Source organism: Rhinopithecus roxellana, chromosome 7 (assembly GCF_007565055.1).
Source record: "Rhinopithecus roxellana isolate Shanxi Qingling chromosome 7, ASM756505v1, whole genome shotgun sequence".
NCBI lineage: Eukaryota > Metazoa > Chordata > Mammalia > Primates > Cercopithecidae > Rhinopithecus > Rhinopithecus roxellana.
The window spans coordinates 83,630,401-83,652,304 of NC_044555.1; the positions used below are offsets into that span (position 1 = coordinate 83,630,401).

Below are 21,904 nucleotides of genomic sequence, written 5' to 3' on the forward strand. Positions count from 1 at the left end.
TCTGTATTTATTATGGTCCTCCACTGAGTCAGCCCCTGATCACAAGCTTTTCCACAGCAAAGATATCTGATGATGGCCTTGCTGAACCCTAGACCAGGTGATGCAGACAGTGTCATGGAATTTGCAAAATCCCCAGGCAAAATTAATGTATGTGCCAGAAAGCATTTTTCCTTGGGGAAGAGCATGGTTAAATTTGGATTCTCCCAAAGGCAGACCCTGTGACCAAGATCTGAGTGCATATAGTGTATGTAGAAGGGGACCTCAGGCAACACCCATGGAGCAGTAGAGAAGTGAGAAAGGAAAGAAAGGCAAACAATTCAGGATGTGTTAATAAGCAGCTGACTGCTATGAGCAACTGGGGCTCAGTCCCACTGGGAGTTAACCTCAGGTTTCTCCCTACTGAGGGAGAGAAAGCAGGGGCATCTGTCTTCCAGTTCCATTGCATCATCGGTTGAGGGCTGCTCCTGGTGGCATATGTTCCAGAGCCTCTTGCTTGCCCTGTGCCTGGACTAAGCATGCTTCCAGGGCCAGTACTGAAGTCTTGGAGCACAGAACTGCAGGGGTTTGAAGTAAGCACACAGATGGGTGGAGATGGGTTAGCCAAGATAGCTTCCACTATAGAGATAATCGGTCAAAGAGCTAGCTGCTGCAGACACCCAAAAGACCAAAGCCCACCAGTGTGCAGGTGCAGGCCTGTTTGTTTCTCTTTCTTCACTCTCTGAAATCCTTCCTGACATGCTGTGGATGGGCATCAGGCTGGATTTTACCAAGGTCTGAGTTCCCTAAAAGTAAATTGGGTACCTTTAGAAGTTGTCTGCACCCAGCTTTACAGGGCTTCTAATGGGAAATCTTGGCATTGGAGCCCAAACCACAGCTCGCAGATCCTGAAGCAGCCAGTGGCCCTACCAAAAATCCCAACTTACCTCCCAAGGAGTAATTTAATCACTGGGAAACCTGGATCATAAACACTGAAGTTCTCAGAAATGATGTCTATTTGGCAGTGGAATTCTGTGTCCACGCAAGCCTGCCACCCTTCTTAATGTGGCCCTCTTTCCCCAAAGGAGAGAAGTCAAGACAGGTCTTATGCAAGTTGACTGCTTCATTCTTCCTGGGAAGCCTGCTGGGTAAGTTGGGGGTTTTGTTATTGTTGTTGTTTGATTTTTGGCAGGGGGTTATTTTTTGCAAGCTCTATCTTTGTCAAATGCTATCACAGGCAACATTAAGACAGCTCTACATATGGCCACAAAAAGACATGTTCAAGAATATTTGTAGCAGCTTTATTTGCAATAGCCCTGAACTGGAAACCACCCAGATGTCCGTCAGCAGGAGAATGGATAAACAAACTGTAATACATCCATACAATAAGATGCTACACAGCAATAAAAAGGAAGGAACTAGTGATACAAGCAACAACATGGATGAATCTCATAAGCATTATGCTAAGTGAAAACAGCCAGACAAAAAGACTACCTATACTGCATGATTCTGTTCATATGAAACTCTAGAGCAGACACAACTAATCTACCAATACCAAAGTAAGAATGGTGTTTGCCTGTGGGAGATATTGACTAGAAAGGGGCTCAAGGGAGCCCTTTTGGGTGCTGGGACTGTATTCTATTTTGATCTGGGGTATGATTATATGGGTGAATACACATGCACTTAAAACCTATCAGCATGTAAGATTTGTGTACTCTGTGACTTTACTGTATGTGTCATATATAACTCTATGAAAAGGTAAGATAGACTAATATAACGATAAGTTAAAAGAACAGTGAAATAAAATAAGACAGCTCTAGAGAATACTGTCTCTCTCTCTCTTTCTCTAACTGTGACCAGTGGAAACTTAAGCCCTTCCCTAGAGCTTGGTCTCCTTAGGGAGAAAATGTTCAAGAGGGTTCTCTTGGTGAAGTTGGCATTTTTGCCACAGGAAACAGAGAAGACAGGAGGAAAAACTCAACATGAACCCAGAGGTCTTTGGTGCGCAGCATGAATAGTTTGGGGGAATTTAATCAGGACCGCCTCAAACGCACACACACATACAAAACACAGCACCTCATGCATTGAATCACATCCACACACACTCCATGCTCCATGCCACCCCGCAACACCACATGCACTCACATCCCACACTGCTGCTGCAACACACCCAACACAGTCACACACATAGGACTGCACACATCACACATCATATACACGGCACACTCACATACTCAACCACATCACACTGCACAGACCTACACACACACAAAGCACACATCACATGCTCATACCACAAGGGATCACACACACACACACAGCGGAAGCAGCCCCTCCCCTCTCAGGGTCAACTCTTATAGTGCCAGTGCAGTTTGGGTAATCACCTCCTTCTTCCCGCTGCCAACCACAGCCACTGTCATCATCATCATCATCATCATCATCATCATCATCGTTCCAGAAACATCCCTCATGGACAGGAACATCTCAGTGTGCACGCAGCTGTGCCTGCAAACAAAGACATCTGCCTGGAGCCACCTGCTCACCTCAAAAGCTGTCTGGGCACATCAGGTTTCCGCCTGGTTCTGTGGAGTGAGTGTCCTGGAATCTTCTGCTTCAGCCCTGACAGGAACTCTGCGGTGACAACTATGCACCGTCCTCCTCCCTCTCTCTTTCCCTGTCCTACTGGCCACTGCCCCCCTCACAGTAAGGAGTCTTGCTTCCCTTCTTAGTGTGGAACAGTGTCCATCCTGGGCCCAGATCAGCCCTGACCTTCCAGACAATGCAGACTTCGTTGCCACGGGAATGCAGAGAAACCCGCCAATATCCAGAAGGTGTCATCCTCTCAATTTGGGATGCTGGCACCTCCTCGCTGTTAGTCTTTGCCTTGGACTCGGAACATAGCTGTAGCCTTCTGAGATCCCGGAAAACCCTTTTTTTCTGCTGTTGTTACCTTAACTTGAAGAACTAACTCCACTGAGTCCATTTCAATATCTGTTGACCATCTGGACCTTCTGCAGAAAATAGGTCTCCATGTGTGGAAGACAGTGAAAAATTCCCATCAGCGTACCCACCATTTAACTCTGAGAAATCTCCCCCAAAGATAAATGCACAAGCAGGTTTATCACAGCTCTTTTGTGTTATAAAGACTGGAAACAACCTAAATGTCAGCTGAGAGGGAATTGGCTTAGTTAATTATCCCAGATTATTACACCAAATATTACCCAGTCCTTGCAAAGGAGGACACAGGTTGGTATGTTCTGACATGGAAAAAAATGTCCAAGGAAATTATTTAAGGGAAAAATAGGTGAAGAAGTCATTTGGCAGGAGAGAATATAGGTTTTCTATATTTTCTACATGTAACATGAACTAATTTTTGTTGAGTGAGCGTGTGTGTACACATGTGTGTGTTAAGAACTTAAAGAATAAAACCAAGCATGTACCAGTTTTCTCTGATAACATTACAGAGCGCTGTTCCTGTCTTTGTTTCAGATATCTATAATGTTTTTATTTTTATATATGTGTTACTTTTTTCAGTCAGAAAGAGACAAAAACATTTTTTTCTAAGTGTCCATCACTGGCCCCTCACCCATTCTTTTTAAAATCTTGGATTACCAATACTCAGAGGCAGTTGGACCTTGAGGCCAGTGAGTTCAGCATTTTCTAGCTATGGGGTCTGGGCATGTGACTTTGTCTTGTTGAACCTTCCTTTCGCCCATCATCAACAAGCCTCATTGAGAGCCTACTCAATGCCACCCTCTGTGCCAATCCTGGGGCGATTGTGGTGGACAAAATGCTCATCCCCTTCCTACTTGGAGTTGCATCTATCGCTGTAAAATAAGGAATCTTTGCAGGGCTACTGAAAGGATTAGTAACATAAACAATTTCAGGCACATAAAAGGCCTTTGAAAACTATAGGCTGCTTAAAAATAAATCCAAGGAGTATGACTTAGTTAAGGTAGGATAAGCTACCTAGTGAATTGCTCCTAACTTGTAATGGTTCAATAATGAAAGCTTATGTCTTGTTTATGTAACTGTCCAGGGTGGGGGCTCCAGATCTGGCAGTTCTGTTCCATGAAATGACCTTCCCTAGGTAGAAGAGGCTCTGCCATCTTTAACTGTGGCTTTCAAGGTGACTCTGGGACTTCACTCTATCCCAGACAGCCAGTGGATAAGAGAAGAGCTTAGAGGAAAACCTAGAAAGCTTTTATGGTTGGACCACAGGTGCTCTCCTTTCTCCTCACATCCCACTGGCCAGAACTCAGGCAGATGGCCACACATACAACTGCAAGAGAGAATGGGAAATGTAGTCTATTTGGGTACCTAGGAAGATAAACAAAACGGGTTTTGAGAACTAACCAGCAATCACTGCCATGGTGAATTAGAGAGGGAAACAAATTCCTATGACTTTGTTTGTGAGTGTTTATTTGTGTCCAGTCTGCAAATAGTTGATGCTCAAAGAAGCCTTTGCTCTAGGAAGTTCAGAAGCTCTTTTTTTTTTTTTTTTTTTTTTTTTTTTGCTGAACTTCTAGTTTTTTGGAAAAACTCTAAGAAGACATCTGTTTAAGCCTCTCTTTTTTATCATCAAGGTTGTCCTGCCACCGTCTGAGATACTACTAAAAAACAATGCCAGCCCCAAGCTCTGACTTTCACAAGATTTGAGATGCTGTCAAAAATAAATGCCAGCTCCTCAGATTCTGTGTGAAAGAGATGCCAACACACATCTAACTCAAACTAAAAGCTGCAGACAAGAAGCTGTACCATGAATACATTGTCACTGCTACTCCACTAAAGAACCTCACACGTGAACCAGTGAATCCATGGATTAATCATGGCAACTAAAAGGAAATATCATTTTTTCCCTTAAGCTTGCACTTTTCAGAACCAGTACCTGTATGTCTGTCTGTCAGAGGCTTACATTACAGATTCAGAAGGCTTACAATTTAATTCTACAGTATGGTTTGCAGAAAGTCCATGTGTGTGGTCGAGATAGGGACAAGATGTGTACAATACGATACTATTCATTTGTTCATTTATTCATTCATCCATTCAATCAATATACATTGAGTGACTCCTCAATTACAAGCACTGTGGGTCCCGGGCTGAGGATACCAAGATGGAAGGCACAGTCACTGTGTCATGGGGGAGTCAGCTGTGTGAACACACAATTACAATGCAGCAGGACACCTGCTGCAGTGAAAGCACGTGCGATGGCAGTGGAAGAAGCACAAGAAGCAGATTATTAAAAAGGCCACTCAATTCTTGGTTATTTCTCTGATTTACTTGGCACAGAAGCATCAGGTAACTCATCAGAAATCTTCCTATGGCTCATTAGATGAAACGACTGGAAATGTGAAGAGAAGGAAGTGCTCTAGGGCCCCAAGGGCTCTTTATTTATGCTGTCATTAGAAAGAAAGTGGGCAAAGTACTAGCAGCTGCAGACGTTGGATCTCGTGTACCAGGCATCTTGCATACTTGTCACTCATCCTGACAGGCAGGTATCACTGCCACCCACCATACAGTTGGCATCTCTGAGGCCAGAGAGATGAAGACACTCGTTCCATTATGTAGTAGTTGGTAGACCTGAGAATTTGGCCCGTTTGACTCTAAAGAGCGACCCCTTTCCATTGCATCCCCTTATTGCCCATACTCCATGGAAAACCAGGGAGAGCAGACCCAGTGGACAGAGGGAGGCTTAATCTCACTGCGAGGGAGAGGCAGTAAAGGATGGTGGAAGGCGTTAGCCTCAGGAGCTGATGCTCACCCCCGGGAGTAATATGAGGATGAACTGTCATCATTCATTCATTGATTCAACATTTATATTAAGGAACTGCTAGGTTCCATGTGCTTGGGGGATACGGCAGTCAGTAGAAAAGGAGAAATAAATATGCTAAAAAAATTTTGTCACCTATGAGAAGTAATAAAACAGGTACCTTTTCATTTTTGATGTTAATGATTAGGGAAACATAAATGATCGGCAAAGTTTTGAGAAAATCAATTTAAGCACAAGAAGACTTTGAACTGTAAAGCTCCAAACTCCTGGAGAAGGTAAAGAATATATGTATAGGGAAAAATAAAAAAGACTGTGAGGACATGAACCAAAACGATGATAGTGGCAATCTCTGGGTGGTAAGAATGCAAATTATATTTATTCTCTTCGTGCTGTCTTCTCATACTTGTACATTTTTCAAAGTAAGTATGTCTACTTTTATGATCATAGAAAAACAAGATTTACTAGCAAGGTGAAGAAAATAAAACTGCAAAAAAAACAGAAGTTTCATTCCTTTCTATCCTGGCACGTAGGCGGTGACCGGCATGTCAGCCAGACAGCTATGCCTCACTCCTATAGTAACACCCATTGATATCTTATTTCGACACACTGCCTGATTATTTCAGAAGTCACTCACAGGAGTAGCCACAGGAGGAAATATGCACTCATCACTCAGATATTAGGGACTGAATCCTGAAACTTGATTTTTCATTAGGGTGTTACGCCATTTTTCAATTAAGACAGGTTCATCTTTTTTTTTTTTTTAAGTGCTGACGTGTAAAACCTCATTTCCTTCCTTAGCACACTTGCCTGTGGGTTTTATTTGTAATGCATTTCCATGCATTCCGACGTGTGGCAGAGAAACGGAGCTCGTGAGCTATGTTGCGACAGTGCTCCTGGTGCTGGAAAGGAAACTGCAGCTCTGTGAGAACAATGCTCTGGAAAATCTGTGAAATCCAGTTGAACACACCTAAGGTTTTCATGAAAGGGCAGACATTACTCACAGCAGCTTTGACAGTGAGAACAGAGATAGAAAAGCCATCCAGCCCTTCAGCAATGAATGTGCCTGGATGAATTGGTCAGGTCTAATCTAGAAGCCAAGGAAGAACTGTCTAATGTCTTGATACAGTGGATTCATTGCATTATCTTTTTATTAAAAGTATTTTCCATGTTCTTGAAAAAAAAAAAAGATTATGACCCTACTCCTTCAAGTATTAAATCTAAAAATGAAAATATCCTCATTCAAACTAACAGGGTCTATGAGGGACTAAGGTTCTTAACATAAGATTCTATTTCCTGCTAGAAATATTGTTTCAGAAAAAATAGAAGCAATGATAGAAGGGCCACAGGAAACATCTGTGTATACAAACAGGCCAGCTCACTAGGAATAAAAATGCATTATGCATCACGAAAGTCTAAATATTTTTATTAACATAGTTTGTTAACTAAGAACTGAGAAATAAGGTTCCCTAAGAGTACCCCATCAAATGCTTTCTTCAATATTTCATTTTATTCTTCAGAGAGAAGTTGCTCGGAAATCTTATCTTAGATTTTCGCAATGAGTTTTCTATTAAAAGTTATTTCTTTTACATTTCAGGCGGAGCAAAGCTCTGGGCCAAGAGGGTTAGGGAATTTGTTTCATAAAACTGACAGCTTGGCGAGCATTCAATCACTCGGCACTCCACAGCCCAGGAGAACAAATAAGTCCTTTGCTGATGCTGCTTCAGACACATTACGATGTATGTTCCACAGCTTGATTCCCACCTTCCTACTTTTTGCCTCCTGCAGCAAAAAGAAAAGGGGGCAGAATGCACATAGAAAAATATAATGAAACCTACGAAGAAGAGAAATTCATCAATCATACTCTCATTTGGAAGCTGGAGAAAAATGTCCTCGTTGGATATGCTGTTTTAGTCGCTGTGCCTGGCTTTACCTTCCAGAAGGCCAGTTGATTCAGAGGACTCCCAGCCATTTTATTGTCCTATACTCGGTGCTCCCAGACATGTGTCTTTGCAAGCTCTGACAGAGGCTTTAATAAGGCAGATAAAGCAAGCTTGGTGGCTGCCTTTGGCCAGATGGTGCCAAGAACAGGTTACTGGCTTGCAGCCTGGGCATTGTCTTGGGCAGAAGAGACCAGCCTGCCCAAACCCTATACCAGCAAGAACCCAGCTTGGAAACTTCCTGTTTAACAAGCCTAACTGAGAATAGCCAGAGAAAGAAAACCATTACAAAACTTCTGCTCCCACCCTCTCCACCAAAACAAATCGCAGGACTGGTTTATTTTTTGGTACTCATACACAAAGCTATTATTTAAAAATCCCTGTATGCGATACAACAAATCTATGCTGTTAAAAGATAGTGGCTGTTGTTGGTAAGGATAATGAAGAGGGCATGAAGAAGCTTCCAGGGGCTGGTGCAGTCTGTGTCTCCATCAGGGCACTGGTGACATGGGTGGGCTGTTTGTGAAAATTCTTCAAGATGTACGCTTAATAATACATGCAATTTTGTGTATGTAGGTAAGAATTTTAGACAAAAATCCACAAATAAAAATTTGTGTTAGATAATTTTTAACACTTCTCCCATCCATATAGCTGGCTTTAAAAACCAAACATTACCAAGGAAAGAATAAACCATGTCACCCCACTGCTTAAAAATTGACCTATTTGAAGTGTGTGTGAAATAGACAACCTTTTAAAAATGCTGATACTATTATTTAAGGTCTAATATCTACTCCTCATACAGTGGTACAGAGTGCCACAAATAAACAACAAGACTCATTTTCTCTCTCAGACTCATTTTAGGAGGACAGGGTATCATTGAGGGCACTTTCCAAAGACCCAAGTCCCATTAGGGGTGGTTCTCCACTATCTGAACCACATGGCCATGGCTGATGAATCTTATTCTTGCCTTTTTCACATCTTCCTCTAGTTTTCCCTTTCGCTTTTATTTCCCTGAACTGAATTCCTCCTAGACCACCCTCCATATTCTAGTTGTTGAGGATTCAGGTGCCACCACGAGAATAAACTCTGAGTGCTTTTCTCTGTCACTGGTGTCCTAAGATGAGTGTGTCACCTCACTCTGCATTTCTCTTTGTATTTCTGAATGCACCTGAAGGCTTGCACCAGGACCCAACAGGAAAAATCCCTTTCATTAGCTTCCTACTTCAAGCTCTCTGCTTTGTACCATTTACAACATGTTGCCTGTTTATTTACTGAGGTTTGCTTTGCAAGAGAAATCTTTGGGATGGGATGGACAAAGGAAGCTTTTGAAAACTTAAAAATTTTAAAATTTGGTTTCAGTAGAGTGATGAATAATGGAGGACTACAGTTGCTTTGCAAAATTAAAATTTGAATGGTCTACTGCTACACAAGAGTCTGCATCTTGCTGCTCCTAGAAAAATAAAAAGTATTTTCTAATCATGATTTTAAGGACGTAGGAATGCATTATGTAAAGAAATTGTTTTTCTCACTCAAGACGCAGTTTAACATATTTCCATGTTCAGTCAAGGACTTTCAAGTCCCAGATTCCAGCAGGACTGAAGGATTTGTTCACTTATCTGAAATTCAACTGAAATATCTAGACAGGCCTCAGATGGGTGGGATAACAAGAAGTGCATAGGGCAGTCTAGTTTCCAGGAAGGCAGGGTAAGGATCTCAGGCTCCTATTTTAAGAGAAGTGCTTCAGTTGGAACCAGAGAAGCTATTGGAAAGGGTTTGGGATATGTTATTGCCTTTTCTATTCCCAAGCTCCTTTTCTTCTCTGTGGTGGCATCTCCATACTGATGCCAGTTCAGGTGGAAGTGAATCTCCACTGCTTTGGTTCCAATCAGCTCAACCATCCATGTTGCAACACTTCCCCTGGCAGGTAGGGTGACTCACTCACCCCGGTTTGCCCAGGACTGTCTGAGTTTTAAAACTGAAAGTCCTGTGTCTTAAGCACCCTCTCAATCCCAGGCAAATGAGGACAGGATGGTTGGTCATGCTAGCAGCAGGCCACCAGCGAAACCCCTCTCCCCTAGCTGGGCCCAGGCAAAGCCTGAACCAGCAGGCTCACCCAAAGTCCCCTCCTGCTTACAGAGTCTGACCTATTTAAAGTGTATGTATTTGTGAAGTGCATTTAAAGCTGCGGACTGAAGGTGCTCCTGGCTGTTGACTATGTCTGTCAGCTTTTGTTTTTGTCCCCAGAATGGCTTCAAAAGGCTCTTCTGACCCATTAATTTGTTTTCATTGCATTTCCTTCAGAATTGAGGACTCAGCATAGGATTGCCTAGGCCACACCAACATTTTCTGACTACTCACCTAGGCCTGGCTGCAGGGGGAGGGTATGCCCAGGTACCCACTCTCTCCCTTATTCTGAGTTTCCTGACCCACCAAGAGGCCCAAAAGACAGAAACCAGGGTGCTGTCATCATTTAGTCTGTCTATCAGCCTAATATGATTTGGCTATGTCCCTATCCAAATCTCACCTTGAATTGTAATAATCCGCATGTGTCAAGGGCAGGGCCAGGTGGACATAATTGAATCATGGGGGGTGGTTTTCCCCATACTGTTCTCATGGTAGTAAATAAGTCTCACAAGATTTGATGGTTTTATGGATGGGAGTTCCCCTGCACAAGCTCTCTCTTGCCTGCCACCACGTAAGATGTTCCTTTGCCCTTCCTTAGTCTTCCACCATGATTGTGAGGCCTCCCCAGCCACGTGGAACTGTGAGTCCATTAAATCTCTTTCCTTTATAAATTACCGAGTCTCAAGTATGTCTTTATTAGCAGCGTGAGAACAGACTAATGCAAAGCCATCACCAAGCCTCAGATAGGCAGCCTCCTAGATTCTTTCTGAATCCAGCCACTGGCCTCCCCATCTGCTGCACTCCTCTACTTTAGTTCTTCCTCGCTTCTTTCTGGGTTACTGCAACAGAGACTTTGTGGTCTTCATTCCCCCTACCTTCCCCATGCCCCACTCTCCAGTTAATCTCCACTGGGAAAAAGACCAAACACATAAATTAGGTCATGTCACAAGCCTCCTGAAAACTGCTCAGGATGAAGTCCAAGGTCTTTATCAAGGCACACAAGACCCATTATTATGTGGATCCTGCTCACCTTTCCTGCTCATCACTCAGAACTGGCCCTTGTGCTGCCTCAGTTTATTCATCCTGCAAATGAAAATCGCTGTTTCTGAAAGTGCCTATGTGGTTGAAGTAAAAGCACATATATTAAGGCCCTGGCCCAGTGCTTCAACTCCATCTTAGGTTTGGAGAACATGGGAGTCCTTTGCCCCCAGCCACAGAAGTGGTCAAAAGGAATGAAGGGGAAGGGTGAAGCACTTGGCATAGCCCTCTGCAGAAAGCAATGAATTTGAAGGCAGCAAATAAGTATCCATACGGATAGGGGATGAAGAGCTTCCTGTCCAAATATCCACAATGGAGTTAACAGTGGGTTTGGCTGACTAGAGGTAAGCAGGCCTCAGCCCCTGGTGATGATGGTGACAAAGACCGGAGAGGGCCAGAACCCTGGGACCCACCATGTGCTGGTATTTACTGAGCCGCTCATGGGTAGATGGCAGAGAGCTAAGTGGTAGGAAAATGGAAGTATTAAAAGCCCAAGAAATTTACATTTCACCACCAATTAATGGGGACAGAGCCTCTATAATAATGCAAAAGAGGACTTGACTTCATGCCTTTGGAGATTTACTTTTGGAAACAGACAAACTGAGGGAAACTTGTGTGTTAGCACTTTTTTGTTCAATCTATTATCAGCATCTAAGTGCTGCCAGGAGCCAAGGAGGGCTGGACTACCATAGACTATGATTAAAATGAGCTTTAGGAAGTGCTGCCTGGCTCAAGAGAATGAATGTTGGTTTGAGACCAAGCCACAAAAAAAGACACATGATTTCTGCTCTCAAATAAAACAAAAAACGAAAAAAAAAAAAAAAAAAGGTAGGGGAGGGAGAGGGGAGAGACAGAGAGAAAAGAAAAAAGCTTAGTCTCTGTGGGGGAAAACAGAAGATTTGTGCACTTTCAGAAAAAAAGATTCCATATCACTCTTTTATTTTACAAATATTCATAAGAAAAACAGCTCAACAGTTGCTTTGGTGAGTAACCTCAACTACTTCTTTCTACCTGTATAAAAAAAAAAAAAAACCAACCACCCAACCAACCAAACAAACAAACAAAAACATTCTCAGCACTGCTGAAATGGAGATCAAGTGTTAAGGTGGCTGACGTCAGTCTCCTTCAAGGGACCTTTGCAGACCTTCCCTGGCCTCCTAGCCACTCACACCCCCTTGCCTCCATCCCTGCCCCAGGGAGGCTGGCTTTTGCCCTCCAAAATGGACAAAGACTTCAATTAGGGTGAAGAAATAAGTGTGGGGGCACGGAGGAGTGGGGGAAAACCTGGCTTCATTATCTGTCTGTCTCACTCTTTCCTAGTCAACTTTTCTGCCCTATTTAATTACAGAGAACAGCAAATTGGACAGCAAATGGGCCTCTCTGCCTGGGCTTGCCCTAGATTGCTAGGGTGGTCAGGCAGTTCCTAGAGCCCATGCTTCTTCCTTCACCCCTAACTGGCTCTCCACCCTCTTCCTCCCGAAGGATCCCAAATTAAAATGAATGCATTCAAGAACAACTGCCAAGGAAGTGACCAAATCTAACAGTTGCCCAAATAAAGCTGGGATGACGAGGAGAGGGTAAGCTCTTCAGGACAGCAGTGGGAAGGAAGCTTCTCCCTCCTGACTTGAGCCAGCGACCACTGCTCCCTGAGGTACAGAGGCAATTCTAATGCACACTTGCCCTTGAGAACTGGCTACAGGCCTCTGAGAAAAAGCAGAGCTGTATTTTGTCTAGAGGGAGGAAGAGAGATATAAAGTCTGCAGAGAGCAGAGAGATGGAATGGTGCGGGGAAACATGCATATTCTAGAGCTGCTACCAAAGTGTACATTCAGTAAAATCCACTTCCTTGGCCACACCAGCCACATTTCTAGTACTCCTACAGTTACTTGTAGCTATTGGCTACCATATTGGACTGTGCACATTTCCATCATTGCAGAAAGTTCTACTGAACCAGGCTGTAAAGAATCCCAGTTCTACCTCCTGTAAGTGGTGTGACCTTGTGTAAGTTACTAAACTTATCCAAGCCTCTGATTCCTTCTCTCTGAAATAGAGTTCATAATATGTATACCTACCTCATATGGTTGTTATGGAGCTGGAAATAAAACAATATATGTAAATCACCTGGTACCACTATCCAGCCTATAAGCAGGAGCTTGATAAATGATAGGTAATATCATTGCTTTCATGATTTCATGAGCAGTCATTGGAGGATGTTTCCTAACAGAATGGACATTCTGTATTGGCTAGGATGGACCCGTTCCACTGTGTTTGAGTTGTACATTTCAAAGCTGGGTTAAGTGGCTCAGTTCTCAACAGGAAAGCTAGTAGTGTAAATCTGAAGCAATACCCACTTGCTGGCAGGCCAGAAAGGTGGTATCCTAACCCAGAGTAGTAAGAGACTTGTAGTAAGGCTGCAATTCTTGAAACCAGAAAGCCTCATTTTGTGAAAGGCTTTCTTTTCTTTTCTTTGTTTCTTTTCTTCTCTCTTTTTCTCTCTCACATTAAACTCAAGTCTTCCATTTTCTTCATCTAGAAAGATGCTCAAGATACCCCATAACCTTTTTGGAAATCTCCCCCCATATAAGAAAACAAACAAAACCCAGCACAGAGAAGCTGTACAACCTGCAGACACCCTCCCATGATGCCTTACTGAACGCCAGTCTAAGCTCTGGGAGGGGAGAAATGGGCTGGGAAAGTAGAGAGGGCTTCATATGTGGAGTTTTATTCAACCTTATTAGGAAATAGGGGGTCACAGAATGTTCTTGAGCTAGGGTGACAAGACTAGAGAGGTGCTTTAGCAGGAGGAAGCTGATGCAGGCCTGTAGAACACCAGCTGGGGGGAGCAATGCAACAAATCATGCAGAGCAGTGAGGACAACAGGGCCACACTGGGAGCCTTTTGAGTCCTGTGCTCATGACAGCAGTGGGCATGGCTGAGGAGAGGGTGAAGGGGATCAAGCCCACGAGAACCGGCAATGGCATTTACATTGGGAGTCAGGGCTAAAGGTCCCAGGCTCTCAGCATTGAGGCTGCACGCTTGTGTATTCATGTTCAAGAGGGCAATTTTACCCTCTCAAACTCCTCCAAAGAAGCAATTCTATTCTTCACATGGGCTTAGGACAAAGCCAGCTCTCTATGAGTGAGGAGTCACAAGAGCTGAGTAAAGGGACGCAGGGAAGCAGCCCCAGGATCCTTCCTCAGGTTGTTGTTTCTGGCTTAGGAATCATAACAAAGGCTCCCCTTCCAGGTCTACTTGGGCCTCCTGGGTGAATCTCAGACTTTTTAATGTTATAGATGAGTAACATTTTTAAAATGAAGGACCCAATATAAGTTGGACAACTTCTGACTTTGTCAAATAAAGATGTCAAAATACAAATGTCATCCACTATCTCTTGATAAGTCGTAAAGGAAAGTTTCACATCAAGGAGAGTAGGAAAGATCATTTGGGAATATAGGGCAGTTTTGTAAAGTGGAAAAAGTTTAGCTTTAAACAAAATAAATTCATGGCATTTTCACTTTTCTTCCACTTCACTGTGTAGGGGCAGAAATCCTGTCTAATACAGGCAGTGGTCTACAAACCTGGTCTATGGGGAGCACTGGCTTATGTGACATTCTAAGATGTTTCCCCTTGCAGTTTTGGCTGTAAGCTTCAGCCCTGATGACCTCAAATCCAGCTGCCCAGCCTCTATGAGCACAAACAAAGTTTGGGGTTTCTGGTGTGGCTGTGTCCAACATGGAAGGCCAGGGAAGCATTGGCCTTTTCTAACCTTCTTAAAATGCCAGTGATAGGCGAAAAAGGATCTTAGAACAAATGGCCCCATATTGATATTTTCACATTCAATAATTTCATATTTAGTCTAGAGGGTTAGTGATTCTTTTTTTCATAAAAGAAAATTGCATCCAGAGCTAATTGCTCAATCTGAAATGGATCTGGACATTGTTTAGATGTTGGAAAGGAAATGGTAACACTGTAGAGCTTTAGCAAAGAGGGGAGCATTATTTTAGAACAAAATTTAAATGGAAAGTAATAGGAAATGTAACTCTGTATGGTTTTCAAAGCTTTGATGTGTATAGTTGAAAGAGTATCCCTATTTTGTGCTTTCCTTGACATTTTTCTTGTTTATAAAATGCAAAAGGAAATTCATCAGCACAGGCTCAATCCATTCCCATCCATTGATTGCTAGCCAATCAATGGCCATTGTAATCTGAAAAAAAGTAACACTGGTTTCTATGACCCTTTCCAAGCACAGCAGTGTTCGGCTAAGCTTAATAAAGAGAAAAACAGCAAGGACCATCTGGAAAACACTCTTCTGGAGTCTCGAAAGATAGTGGCAGCCTCTGCCCAACCTGCTATAAATAAGTGTCTCAGAAACAAAACAAAACAAAACAAACAAACAAAAAAAAACCCGATTTTCAAATCTGTTTCTACTTAATACAGCTGCAATAGGGTTTATTTAGCTTTTCCCTATAGAAGGAAGACTGTTTGCATTTTTATGACAAGGTCCTAAATGTTTTTCACAGCCATTTCCATTGCCATTATTTTGAGGAACAACACACACTCGGACCTGTCTGTTTGCTTCTGCAGCACACAGTGGTGGCCCCAGTGGCCTCTGTACCGCAAAACTGGCCTCCAACGCCCAGATTTATGATCCTGTTTCCTCTCCCAGTGTTGCGACCATCACCCGAATCCTGGCCTGTGAGGGACTGGCAACTTAGAATGACCAAGTGTCACGTGTTGCAAATCAATTATTTATCCGCCTGAGCCCAGCACACTGTGGATCCCTGCCAGCTCGCTGCCTTTCTCTTCATGGTGACAAGGAAGACTTCAACTACACTTCAAGAGATGCTGGAACTCACCAGTGAAGAAATGGTGCTGGCTTGCCAAATCCCTCAGTGCTCACCTTTCCATCTTTCCTCACTGGCTAGCATACAAGGGAATCCTACGCATGACATTCTTTGGAAAAGGTCAGCCTACCTTGAATGGCTGCAAAATGAAGTGGCCTATGTTGACTTCTGCACTGAGCAACTGCCCCTATCCTTCACCAGCATCCCTTGCTGCCATATCACTCCCAGAGGCTGGCAGGGGAGGGCTGACTGGGGAACACTTTCCCTGTATAATGAGTGATTCACTTCTTTGCCCTCTCCCTACCCCCACAAACACCCATTCCATTTCCACGTATGGGCAGGGCATGGTTTGCCCCCATGACACCTTCCCTGTGTAAGGCATGATCCTCCTTTCTAGCCTTTCAAGGGACTACCAGAAAGAATATTATTGGCTGAGGGCTTGTCCTGGTGGCAACATTTCATCTGCTGTTGTTGCTTGTAGGCATTACCAGGTGCTAGCTGCCTGAAGGAGGGTTGCTTCAAGGAAACAAATGTGTATAAAAGGAAACAAAATTGCCAGGGGTGATGGGGGCCACCTGAATTTCAACTTCCAATCATTACGAAAAATGATCCATCTACCAAGAAAGTACTGTTGACTTTCTTTCTCAATAGTACTGGAAAACATGGAATTTAGTGGTGGGTAAAGGGCTGCTACAATCTGAAATGAGTCCATTACAATATTACCAGCAGAGCTCTCACAAGTACACTAAAGGGCTAAATTAATTGGCTCAGGCTTAAGATGCTACCAGAGAAATGACAGTGGGGAGGGGCTGGGGGCGGGGGAAGATGTCTGCTGGCTTTGAAGTCATGCCTGGAATCAGGTGCATATGAAAAAGAAATTAGGGAGGAATAAACCTGTTCTCTTTATGAAAAACCAGAGAAGCCACTAGTTCTTACAATGTGCCCCCCAATTACCTATGACTTATAAAATTGCCTGCCTTGAAAAAGTCTCCATGCTTATACAATCTTATAGACCCTTCCACCAACCTTAGAATTAAATCACGCACATGACCCACTTCCAACTGTTAATTAATCATGCCCATGAATTGTATATATAAAAGTCAGAGGGGGGAAATTGTGTCTTTTATTATTTCAAATGGAATTTTCCAGAAAAACACAAAGTACTTATTAAATTTTGGTCTAGACAAGTGGTCCTCAACAGGGCTAATTTTGTCCCAGAGGGGACATTTGGCAAGGTCTGGGGTAGGGGGATGTGGTGCTAATGGTATCTAGTGGGTGGAGGCCAGGGATGCTGCTAAACATCTTAAGGTGCATGGGACAGTCCCCTGCAACAAGCAATTCTCTGGTCTAAAATGTCAACAGGGCCAAGGTGAGGAAACCATGCTCCAGATAAAGCCAAATATGCTTGGCTTTTAACATTCATATTTTTTTAAAAAAAGGGAAAGGATCCCATTTTTTTGAAATCTAAGGAAGGTTTACATATATGTTGACTAACATATTTACTCCTTTTCCATATAAATGAAATAGGTTCTCCATCTGAATCTAGGAACATTAATGAAATACTGTGATGATGGTGGGGGTAGGTATGGGATATTTTAAATGCCTATTTCATCAGTCTAAATAGGTGGAAATTAATATCTCATAAAATAAAATGATTATCTAGTTATGTTCCATACAAAATCAAAATCAATACACTGTATCTTACTTAACCTGCAATTAGAGTTTTAAAAAAACTAAAACAAGGAAATGCTATTCTTTCCCATTTTTTGCTAGCTGGGCACACATTTCTGAGCATGAGGCATTAAAAAACAAATAGGCAGACAAAAACCTTTTTTAAAAAAACATATTTTTCCAGAGCACAAAAAGCTTCCTGAATCTTTCCTTGTATTTACTGTAGATTCAATCATTCTTTAGTGAACAAAACATGCAGCCCATTCTCTTGGTTATGCTTGCCTGGTTTTCCAAATGCCCTCAAAACTAGGATGATGAATCACATACTTTGGCCCCATTGTGCCAATTAATAGTAAGCAAAAGAATTCCACACAGCTAAGATAGGACTTTCTGCTTGGTTGTGTGTATGGGGGTGGGGAGAGATTCCTCAGCCAATTGCTTTCAGAGAATCTTAAGAACAGGTGTTTCAGTTCCCTAAAATTCCTTTCATCCTAGAACATTCTATGTGGTTCTGCATTGCCCCCAAGTTGGGGATGGGCTTTGATCCGGAAAAACCTATGTTCCTACAGTCAGCCTGGAGCTTCCAGGCTTAAAGCACGAAGGAAAGAATGGCTGACAGCTACACCATTTCAACCCTTCCAGGCCTCCGTTTCTTTCTCTGAATTATAAGGGAAAAGTGGCCATATACACAAAGGCAAAAATAACAACAATAATAAAAACGCCCAAACACACCCAGTCTTGGCTGCCAGCATGGCCCGATTCTGCTGCTGAAAAAGAACAGTTGCTACAGTGCAGCTGGAGGAGCTTTTCCAGGGAACTGGTAATACCCTGGCTGTTAATGAATTATTTTTCGCCAGAATGTTGGATTCTTCCTGTGCGCCAGTAAACAGTCTGCTTCTGCCATGTGAAACAAAACCAACTCCTTCTGAGGAGCCCAAGGAGGTCAGCCAAGGGTCCCCTGTGAGGGCAGCCCCCTCAGGAGCCAGAGCCACAGGCGCCTGACCTGTAAATCACTGCAGTCTCAAGTTCATTATCCCATCCCTTTCCATCTATTCATGCCATGCCCAGTGCCCAGGGAAGGACCCAGGAATGATGTGATGTGATGATACTACAGTGCCAGCCAAAATCCTTCTTCTGCCTCCCTGAACTCTCCTTTGGCCAGTTTTCTTCATCTGCGGTGCTATGGTTGTGTGAAATTGACCTTCCTTGCATTTATTCTGTCTCCCTCGCAGAAATTTTATTTATGTCCTTGCTCTTGTTCTCATCAAGCTGTCAGGAAGTGACAGTGTGCATCCTCTTTTTTATTTTCTCTCCTTTAAGGCTGGCCCCAGCCCCAAATAACTCACTCTCAGCATGAGGGTGTCTACTGGTGACATTACTCTCCAAGCACAAATCCCTGCAACAGATAGTACTTTAAGCTCCTACTAAAGCAGGTGTCAAGGAATTCTCTGATGGACGAGGACACCGGCCTGAGGTGGGTGGGGTCGAGGAAAGGAAAGGAGTCATTTCATTCAAGCCAGTCCTGCCTGTGCCCCTTCTGCCTTGCTCATTCTATGAGGTTTCTGGGTCCCACATTCCTCATAGAGCATGAGACTGAGCCAACATGCTCATGGGTAGGTTCCATGGGGAACCCCCATCATGGCACCTGAGCTACTGAAAATCAAAATCGCTTGATGCCAGACTGCTGTGGCTACTGACTCAGCCCCCTGCCTCCCACCTGCCATCAAGATGGAGAGCGTTTGTGTCCCCAGAACATCTGGAGGCTGAAGTCACGAGGTTGGTTAGTTTGCTCCAGAGCAGCTCTGTCTAATAGAAATGTTTACGTAATTTAAAATTTTTTTGTAGGCACATTTAAAAAAATTTAAAAAGCCAGTAATTTTAATACTGTATCATATTTAACTAATATATTCAAAATATTATCATTTCACCATGTAATCAATGCAAAGATTATTAATGAGCTATTTTGTATTTTTTTATTAAGTCATAGAAATCCCATGCATCTGTTATATTTAATGCACATCCTAATTTGGACCAACCACTTTTCAAGCACTCCATGGCTGCATGTGGCTAGTGGCTAGTGTGTGGGACAGTGCAGACATGCAACATTTCCATCATCATAGAAAGTTTTATTAGACAGTGCTGTGCTGAAAGACAAAAAAAGTTGTGGGAAGAGGAGTGACAGGTGTGAGCAGAGTGTGCTCCAAAGTTCTCCAGAATGACTGAGTTGTTGGAGCTAATTATAGCAGAAATTGGAATTACGAGGATTGGGATGTTCAAGGAGCCCAGCCCTATGTCTAAGTAGAAATTAAAATGGGCTTTTATGAAAGGCCCTGGGACCATGCATAGTCTGAATGTGTGTGTCCCCTCCAAATTCCTATGTTGAAATCCTGATCCCCAACGTGATAGTATTAAGAGGTGAGGCATTTATTTGGTGATTAGATCGTGAAAGTGGAGCCTTCATGAATGGGATGAGTGCCCTTGTAAAAGAAGCCCCAGAGAACTCACTTGCCCATTCCACCATGTGAGGGCACAGCAAGAAGATACCGATACCATCTCTGAACCAGGAAAAAAAAGCCCTCATCAGACACTGAATCTGCCGAAATCTTGATCTTTGACTTCCCATCCTCCAGAACGGTGAGAAATATGTTTCTATCATTTATAAGTCACCCAGCCTATTTTGTTATAGCAGCCCAGATGGACGAAGGCAGACCATGCTCATGTTTTGGGGTGCTGCCCCACAGCAGCAGGAAGGCCAGCAAGTATGATCATGGCTCAAGACATCTGCTGGCTAAGCCGCCTCCATCTTAGCTGTTCTGGTCTGTTCAGGGCAGAGGCTGGGAGAGAAGAACACCAAAATCACGTACTTCTTCCAATAACAATTCTGAGTTTGAATTTAATTTGGTGAAGCAGATACAGAAACGTGATCAAATTATGTGCGCCTGTGTCTGTGTGTGCATGTGTGTTCGTGTGTGTGTTCTTGGCAGGAGAGAGGAGGGTCATGTGTGAACTCCAGAAGTACTAACCTGGCCGCCAAAATCAGCTTCTCACCAGCTGCCATCAGAGGACAGTGAAGTGGCAGACTCAAGAGGCTCATCAAACATTGTGAGCCAGGAGGAAAGGCCTTGAGTCTGGAAAGAATGAGATGATGGGCACCCGGGCAGACGATCAGGTGGGAGGGAGAAGTGGTAATCAGAGGCATTCTCCAAAGACAAGAGCTGCCAACTCTACAGCAAGGATGTCACCCTGATCCCCAAATCAAGCTTAATTCAGAATCCCACGCAGGCTTTTGTGTGAGGGAAGAGTGCAATTAGCCATCTTTCCCCCTCATTCTCTGAGGTCTCCCTCATATTCTGATCAGGGAGGCAGCATTCATGTGCACCTCATACATAGATTCAAAGCCCAGTTCCCTCGGTGGCACCAGAATTTCTAGGAGGTTAAAGACTACCACCTGGTTGGAAGGGGGCTATGGGGGCTTGCTTTAATGATACATTTGCATAGCAAGTCCCCTCCTCATTTTCCTATAGAGTGTTTGTTTATTTGAGACAGTTAGTAGTCAAAAATACCTCACCCACCCTTTGGTCCCATCATGGACTTTGAATTAGTTGCTTAACCTTTCTGAGCCTCAGTTTCCTCACCTACAAGATGGGAATAATCTTGCCGATCTCCCATGGATTTTGTAAACATTAAACTGGGGCTTATCAGCACGGAGCTACCAAGGGCTAAAACTGGAATATGACACCAGGAACTTCAGGTTCCCAAACATACAAATCTCTGGAACTCTCCTTGCTGGGTCTCCCTTAACAATGATTTACAGCCCCCTCCCCACTGTCATTCACTCCATCAGTGACATCATTTAGTCACTCAACTCTCATTTATTAAGCAACAGTTGGGTGGTAGGGACTCCAAGATGAAAAGGCACAGTCTGTCCATCTGACATGTCCATCTGACATTTCGGATCTATCTACTTGGCACATAAGTATGCACTGTGGGTGACTGGGCTGCCCACTGGTGGGCTTCCACCTTCCCCCCAACCCCCACCAATTGGGTACCAGATTTTGCCAAGGTGGAGGGGCCGACAGATCCAGTAGGAAGAGATCCAGAGATTTGTATGTTTGGTTAGGGGCCTGAAGTTCCTGGTGTCATACTCCAGTTTTAATCCTTCGTGGTCCCATGCTGACAAGTCCCACTTTAATCTTTACGTCCATGTGAGATGGGAAAGATTATTCCCATCTCATAGGTAAGGAAACTGAGGCTCAGACAGATTAAGAGAAATAAATAAGAGACCTGGAGCAGGGGAAGAGGGACATGTTGCCCTCTTAAATCATAACCACCAAAGTCTGAAATCAGATACACAACTGAAAATTCATCTGAGCCTCAGATTCCTTATCTGTAAAATAATTCTTCCATCACAGGGTGGCTGAGAAGGTTTACCACATGTGAAGTCCCTGGCAGACAGAGGCCAACAATACATGTTAGTTCCCTTCCCAATTTATTTCCCTCCACTACCATTCTCTCCAAAATTCTAAGCTTAGGGGAGAAGCCAG

General features: G+C 43.5%; 1 protein-coding gene across 8 annotated transcripts in view; it reads right to left on the minus strand.

Annotated features, from left to right (window-relative positions):
* Positions 1–21,904, minus strand: part of RAI2 (retinoic acid induced 2) — a 61,907-nt gene that overhangs the window by 37,047 nt on the left and 2,956 nt on the right. For 3 of the 8 annotated variants that reach the window (XM_030934506.1, XM_030934505.1, XM_030934507.1), the window contains 2 exons: positions 2,361–2,481; positions 924–1,120 (listed from right to left, as the gene is read on the minus strand). The exons of 4 other annotated variants lie outside the window; for them this stretch is intronic. The gene's annotated coding sequence lies outside the window, so the exon portion shown is untranslated. The remainder of the gene's footprint in view (positions 1–923; positions 1,121–2,360; positions 2,482–21,904) is intronic. One more of the 8 variants, XM_030934508.1, reaches the window with a different exon arrangement.